General features: G+C 42.8%; 2 long non-coding RNA genes across 2 annotated transcripts; one reads left to right on the top strand and one right to left on the bottom strand.

The window, feature by feature from the left end:
* Nucleotides 1–98: 98 nt before the first annotated feature.
* On the top strand, nt 99–1,467 carry LOC102077474 (uncharacterized). Its single transcript, XR_003217519.1, has 3 exons — nt 99–474; nt 635–708; nt 824–1,467. It is a non-coding gene; the product is annotated as an uncharacterized LOC102077474 (long non-coding RNA).
* A 3,284-nt stretch (nt 1,468–4,751) lies between these two features.
* Nucleotides 4,752–7,097, bottom strand: LOC112844766 (uncharacterized). Its single transcript, XR_003217518.1, has 2 exons — nt 6,868–7,097; nt 4,752–6,765 (listed from the first exon to the last, which is right to left on the bottom strand). It is a non-coding gene; the product is annotated as an uncharacterized LOC112844766 (long non-coding RNA).
* Nucleotides 7,098–7,978: the final 881 nt, after the last annotated feature.

The raw sequence follows: 7,978 nt of genomic DNA, 5'->3' as shown, positions 1-7,978 counted from the left end.
GGGGTCCAGGGTTTAATCGGCTTTTGACTGCTTTTGATTTTTTTTACCGCTGCATTTCACCTTTAGAAACTGTTCACCTCACCTTGTTTGGTATCATTCTTTTCAGCACAACCTCTTTAGATTTTGTTTCTGTGCCTCTCTTCTGTCCCTTGTGTTACGTCTCGCTCTCGTCTTTGGTGTTTGTGTATTTCCTGTTTTACTTTGACAATCCCGTGTCCTGTGTTAGTGCATCCTGTTTTGCTTCCTCTCTGTCTTGTCATGTGTGATTAGTCCCAGCTGTGTGCTGTGCAGTTCAACATCACACTAATCTAGAGAAACACCAACGTACTAAGAAACACAAAGCTGTGACACTTTAAGCGTTCCAGCTGAACAGCAAACATAAAATCACCGTCTGCTGTTTGAAGGGCGGCAACAGTTGAGAGCGTTGCTGCCTGAATGACAAACACTGAGGTGAAAGAAGATGGCAGTCAGAAAGTAATGGCTGTTGTTTGCAGCAAAGGATTTTCTGAGTATTTTATTAGTAATACTTGGTGTTGTGAATGGTTTCCAGCTCTCTAATAGTTTTTCTTACAATATTGTTTGATGTCAGTGGAGCTAAAAGTAGAAACATTGTTTGCTACTGTTCAACATTCAGGGAACGAGTGAACATTTCCTCAAGGACTTCAACTCCAACTCTTCTCCCACCTCCTCTCCATTGAAAAAAACATGGTAAACTTGTGATATGCTAACTTTAAGTTGCAGAATTTTACCCTTTTTTAAAAATACTTTTTACTGACAGTGTTATGAGTAATACATGCTTTGAATAATTCTTATATTTGTACAGTAGTACCTAATCACACTGGACAACACATGTTTGCATGGCAGTGTACGTTGTCACATAAACCTTGAGACCAACACACTTCAGACCCCCTGGCATGTCTGGTTGCTGGTGAAAAATGTGCATTCTCCAACCTGACTGCTGGCTGGTGAAGTTAGTCACAAAGAGGGTCATCCACCAAAAACCTCCATGTGACTGCTTTGATGGATTGAAGGTTGTCCTGATTGGCTGTAGCTTGCAGGGGAGACACCAACGTGCCTGTAAACACTCGCTGAGGATTAGTGAATCTGTGGAAAGTGCCTTTAGAGGAAAAGTTGAAGCTGAAGCACGTTGGCTGCAGAGGTAAAGCCCAGCTTTTACTTTGAAAGTGAAGCTCTATGTCTCTCGTTTGGATTGCACTTTCTCAAGTTGTTGATTTTGCAGGTAAACTTCTATGCAGACTGTGGGCAACTGCAGCAATCTGCACATGTTCTAGGCCCATGTGTCTGGGACATAACTAAAGCTGGATTTACATCTTTGTGTCCCTTCATGTACCTGTTAGATGAGACAAAGAAAAATGCCAGTTCAGCACCACAAACCTGTGGAGATGGATCGTCCTGCAGTCCTTTAATAAGACAGTAGAGTGTAACCTCTGTGCTGCTGAATGGCAGCTGGTTGAAATGTCAGCTTGAATAAGAAGAGCAAAATGAATTTGTTTACTTCAAAAAGCTCTTTGTCTGTTATGATTTCTGTCTTTTCCTGGCAGGGAAGAAGTTAAGGACAAACAAAAAGCAGCAGCTTGAAAAAGCTTCACCTCCTTTAGAAGCTCTTCTACATATTTTTCTACATATGATGACAGCAGCTCTGAGAAGCCTTGTATAGGACCAGTACAGTAACAGGACCCTGACCAGTTCTTTCATTTAGTTTTTAACTCTGGTTAGCAAACAGCTTGTAGGCGTCTTATTGCAACCTTCTGGCAACAGCAACACAACAACAAGTCTGAAGCCCAGGGTTTAGACTGACCCACACAGAGTAGAGACCAGTCAGGAATCATATTATAATATCCACTCTAGAGCGAACAAAGGCAGGTGTCTACTAACCAAAGAAATCTACAGACGGAGGTTAAGTGTGCATCATTTCTATACAGTCAAAGTCAATAGAAAATGATGTTAAAATGATGATGAAGTGAGTGAACCAGGCCACACAGAAATCTGATCCCAAACACTGATTCAGGTAGATTATAATAAACTGATAATACAGATATATTTCTCCTTCTAATCCACAAATAGAAAGTACTTCATGTGTTGGTCTGTGGGGCATCTCTGATCTCTAGTGTCAAACAAAACCCTCCATTTGAATTTCATTTTGAAGAAGAACACAAAGCTGTAGAGACACAAATCTGCTGAGTCGGCGGGTAATAAGGGAAGATTTTCTCCGTGTGAGCCGACGGGTTTGAACCCACCGTCGGGCCTTTCTGTGAGAAGTCTGCATGTTCTCCCCACGTCTGCGTGGATTATTTGCTGAGTCTAAATGTGCCAATGCTCGTCTGTCTCCATGTGTTAGGCCACCTGTGGATCACTTCCTAGTTAAAGGAAGACTCTTCTTAAATCTCTTGTTGTGAGAAGCAGCCCAGACCCACTGATGCACATGGGCACTCAGTCATGTATCAGAGTGGGTAATAAGGTGGAATAAGAAACCAGCAGTAAAACCCTGCATGAACAGACATCTGCTCCAAGGACAGAGACACGTTTTCAACAATGTATTAGCTGTTATTGGTTCATGCATGCAGCTGCAACAGATGTTGTACAATGGTCATGATGGAACTGGAGCTGGACTGGACCCACTCAAGGTAACTGCAGAGAATCACTGGAGGAACTTCTTTCACAAACTTCTGCACTCAAGCAGATCCATCAAATATACAGGCTCCTTTTTACCAGCATGTTATAGAATAACTGTGGTCGGCCTGAAAAATAACTATGAACTCATTATTGATTTAAATGCAGACTCCCATTCTGCTTTTACAACATCTAATTATTGTCCACATGAACTGGACTGAATGTGATTGGTGTGAGTAGTTGGAACTGTGACATCAATGGTGTCTCTGCCTCCTCTCTTAAACACAATTAGTCTCTTTAATTCTGACTGAAACTGAAGTAAACACAACTACACATCTTTGTATAGAAAGCTCACACAGTCACTTTCACTTTAGACTGAAAGAGTAAACTGAATGAATGTGTCGGCTTTATAATGTGCATGTTTCTCACAGAGGGGACAAAAGCCACACAGGTCAGGTTTCACAGAGATACAGGATGGAGCTGAATCCCAAACTAGTTCAAAGCTCTGACATCAAGTTATGAAGAGCAACATGTTTCCTTGCTCCTCTGTCCCGGAGTGCAGTCTGTACCTCTATCCTGGAGGATCCTTGTGGCCTTTGGGACACACTCAGAATCCAGAATGACTCCACCTGAAATGAAGCTCAAAGGGAAAAAAGGCTTTGACTGAGCAGCTCAACTTCCAGTTATGCTGCTCTTTACAATACATTAGAAAAGTTCCCCCTTTTTTCACTCTTCACACAAACATTTGAAATATGATTTGATAAAAACAGCCGTTGGTTTTTCAGACGATGAATTTGTAATTAAAACTATTTAACAGTTTGAAAAGATTTTCATATTTCTAAATGACACAGCTGCTCTTAAAAACTGGATTTCTTCTATTAAAGATTCAGTTTTATTTACACAGGCGCCAAATCACAACAACGGTCGCCTCAAGGTGCTTTATATTGTAAGGTAGACCTACAATAATACATACATGAGCAGCACTTTGGCAACAGTGGGAAGGAAAAACTCCCTTTTAACAGGAGTTTGCAAAACTGCAAATCCTTTCATGAGTCTGCAGTTGTTCAGTTTGGATTTAATTCATGATTTGTTTTTATAAAATCAAATGTAAAGATGATGCCTGCTAATGGGCGAGGACGTGCTGTCTAGTGCAGCATTACTGTAGCTGCCTACATGCCTGGAAGCTCAGTTTACTGTCTGCCTTTAATCCACAGGAATCAAACGATTCCAGGGAGATGCTGATTTACAGATGAACACAAAGCTGCGTCCAATCTGCTGATGCTGATGTAAAACCACGTCAGGTGGAGTTTCATGTGTGAGTTCAGTGTGTGGGCTGATTATGGTCTGTGGGCTGGCACGGCTTGGATGAGGAGGGAGGACATAGAAGACAATTAGAGAAGAACATGGGGGGAGCGTCACGTTTAGTTCAAATAAACGGTTGAACATTGAGCAGCTGAACAATGAATCATTGATGTCACACATTTGTTACTGTGGTTGGAGCTGTTTTTTGCAGGCTAACAAATATTGCTGTAAATGCACTCGTGTCTTCAGCACTCGCAGAAAGAAGGTGTGCAGATTTAGCCGCAGGCAGCCATGACGTGATGTGCATCAGACAAACTGCAATGACAGCAAATCTTGAACTTCCACTAGAAAAGGTCTCTATAAGCTGCTGGGAGGAGTTTTACCAAATGAACTCAGCAGGATGTCTCATGACTGGAATCTGCTCCAAGGTTAATAAAGATCAACTCTTTGTTTTTGCTGTTTGTGTTTCTGTAAGTGGACGAGCTGTTTGGTTTGACACAGCAGGGCTGAGCAGAAGGATCATCTGTGTGGAAAGAACATCAACACAAATATCTGCAGTTCTAAGGGCTGAAAGAAGAAAAACAATCTTTACAATCACTGACATGAAATGAGTCCATTCAACAACTTTTTGAACTCGCTGTATCAAAGGACCAAGTTGTGTGATGAAAGGCCAGCAGTGCTGTGCACTACCAAGTAAATCCATGAGCAGTGTTGCTCATATCAATACTAATACTGCTCTGTGTCACTTCTAATGGCAGTATATGTATGTATATGTAGGGGAGAGCAGTGTGTCAGCATTTATGAGATGAACCATCATCAATGTTCTGAACACATTTTAATGACACTAAATCACTGTGATGTTCACATTCTGCAATAATTAGTTAACACAATAAAAACACAGCTTTGAGCTTTTTTGGACACCTTGAATATAAATGTGCGTCTCAGTAAAACACAATGTGCTGCAGGCTACAAATAAAATAGGTGTGATAGTCACACCAAAAGCTTCAGACAGTTTTCATTGTGCATGTTTGACCTACTTTGTTTTCCCCCAAAATATTGATGTAACACAGTCCAGTGTCTGTATAATGAACTTAGAGCATAGAAACAAAGTCTCAGTCCCATCACACTAGTATTGATCCGACACCAATACCAGCGTTGGTATCGATTGGCCACCTTTAAGGTCCAATTCATGCCTTTATTGAACAACTAATTCCTGCCTGTTCAAATGAAGTTCCTGCAGAAAGCTTTAAAAGGAGCAACATTTCAGTCTGTCACACTAACACATGCTGGAGCAGCTGTTCATATTTAACATGCACATATTGTTCACAAGCAAACAAAGCGCTGCAGTTCTCCCTCTCTGTGAAGCAGCACAGTTACATGGAAAAGATAAAGCCTACAGTGGACAAGCTGCTGATCTCAGATCTGTAGGTGATGACAGAGAGCACATGTGGCTGTGCATTTATTAACACTGGGAACTGTGGGAACCAGTAGAAGAAGAAGGCTGCTTGATGATATTAAGGTAAGTGTGGAAACTTCTTCACACTGAGCATTTAAAGCCTGCTGGCTGCTCATGTTGTGAGTGTGTGTGTCCTCACTCATCAGGAGTGTGTGAAGCTTTCATGTGCATCCATCTGTTCCTGCATCAGTGTGTGTGTCCTCTATGAAAAGCTTGAGAGCTCCTCAGACCGTGCACACACACACATGAAGACCAGGCTGTGTCACAAAGTTTACACGTTTGATCCGACTGTGTGAAGAACACAACATGTGAAGCTTCAGCTTCTCTCTGTGTTTAAACACACTCACAGGCAGCCATGTGACTACCAAGCTTCAGCCAATCAGAACAAACTGGAGCAAAGTTCAACATGTTAGAAGTTAGTTTGTGCCCAGTGTGCATGTTTCATGAGTGCTGTGATAACTCTGTGTGTGCGTTTATTGAAATGGCTTTAAGATGCTTTGTTTCACTTTATTGGCAGCAGTGTTGTGACTGCACGAGCTGTGACTGAAAGGATCAGGCTGAAGGTACGAACGCCATCCGTGAGCTTCCTCTGAAGGGCGTCTGGGTGAGGCGTCCGACTGGGAGGAGACCCCGGGGCGGACCCAGGACACGTTGGAGAGATTCAGTCTGTCGACTCATCGGGGAACGCCTCAGCATCCCAGAAGAGCTGGAGGACGTGGAAAGAGGTGTGAGCGTGTGCGCTGAGACCGCCGCCCCCGTGAGCCCGACCGGGACGAGCAGGTGTATGAAGAGGGGCGGGGCTTAGTGAGGCTCTCTGAGTGGATATGATTGGCGTTTTACAGCCACAGCACCCTGAGCAGCCCCGATCTGACATCATCTCTGAAAATCAATCAATAATCAATCAGCGAGTTTGTTTGATTTTCACTGTGAACTTTGTTTCAAAGATGGAGGCCACGCTGCTCTCAGAGGACTGTGTGTGGTTGTGGTAAACGTGTGAGCTGCTGCTGGTTCTTCCTCACATGTTTGACATGTTTCCACCTTTTTCACAGATGTAAACGGCTCCAAAAGGCTCGAGTGGTTCTGGATTTGACAGCACGAGGACTTTATGTCTGCTTCCAAACAGAAATGAATGGTGGCAGCAGGATTTCTGTCTCTACTTGGAGTTTGATTTTGGCTGTTTGGTTTGTGTTATGGTTTCTTTCAGTCCATGTCACAGATCCAGACACTGCACATCCCGCTGACTTCACTGAGCTACATGAGTTTGCTTATTTTACTTTTGTTATAGAACATTTTTGCTCAGCTATCATATCTGGCCTCCTCCCTTTGGTCCTTCCCATGAGCTGTCAGATATCAGGATGTTTCTATAAAACCAATTCCTGTAGAAATGACATCATTACTGTGGGAATATTGTCAAATATTCCAGCACGACTGGATTCACAGAGGAACACGAGGAGGAACTTTGTTTGCTGTGAACTCACCAGAACAGGAAACTGATGACATCCATGAGCTGCTGTAATCCTGAGAGCTGATTTCAAAAAGCGTGAAATGTCCCCGACGCTCAGACCTGACGGGTCTGTGGACTGTTTGAAGGAAGCGTGGACTGTGATGTTCTCCTCACTGAAGCAGATTCAAACTCATATGGACACAGAACACAACCATGATGTCAGCGTGACCCAGGTCTCATTGCTGAGTGACATTTCCTACTGTTTAATGGTCGTGAACACGCCACGGTGATGTTGATGTGGGCGTGGCAGCCACACACTGCAGCTGTGGATTTTCCTCTGTGTGCTGGAACTTTGTTTCAAAGTAGTTATGATGAGTTTATAAAAATGTGTGTGAGTGAAACTGATGAGTGTAATGTGCTGTCGGAGTGAGGAGTCACTTTGAAGCTGTGTCCAGGAGTTATTGTGATCACACAAACTCCTCTGGTGAGTTGGTCTGATGCACATTCATGGTTAGTGCTGCCCTGTTATACCTCAGTAACACAACTGCTGTGATGTTCACTGTCAGCCATCCTGTAACGTATGAGTGAGATTATTAGTAGATTATTAGCTCTCTGCCAGCAGATTAGAGGCTAAGCAGGCCTGAGCACTACAGCTGGCTGTGAGTACAGATGTGTAACAGCTGCATGAACTTAAACATCATCAGATATTTGAAACCAACCGTTTCTGCCACAACAGAAAAATACATTTTCTTTACTGGATTTGATTTGTTTCTAAATCTGTGTCAGCTCCAGATATCAGTGATCGGTCTCATTGATTACTGATAATCGTCCACATCAGTCCGTCTTTATTTTTAAGGCTGCTGATATTATGATAAAGAAGCTCAAAGACTTCCTGACACACAGAGGCAGCTGTCACAGCTGTTTGCAAACCTGAGTTTGTGGAAGAACTTTGCAGAAACAAAAACACAGCTCAGTCTTGGATTCAGATTTTGACTTCAAAGCGACACTTTCATCGGGAAGTTGAAATGAGACGTGTTTAATAAACTGGCACATTTCTTTCTCCTGTTTGTACAAAGCTCTCATTTTGGTGACGTCTTCAAAGAAAACACACCTTTCACTTCCACCAATGATTTTTGGGCTCTGAC

Source organism: Oreochromis niloticus, unplaced genomic scaffold (genome assembly GCF_001858045.2).
Source record: "Oreochromis niloticus isolate F11D_XX unplaced genomic scaffold, O_niloticus_UMD_NMBU tig00001486_pilon, whole genome shotgun sequence".
NCBI lineage: Eukaryota > Metazoa > Chordata > Actinopteri > Cichliformes > Cichlidae > Oreochromis > Oreochromis niloticus.
The sequence above is the reverse complement of the archived record's forward strand: the minus strand, read 5'-3'. Positions and strand labels throughout refer to the sequence as shown.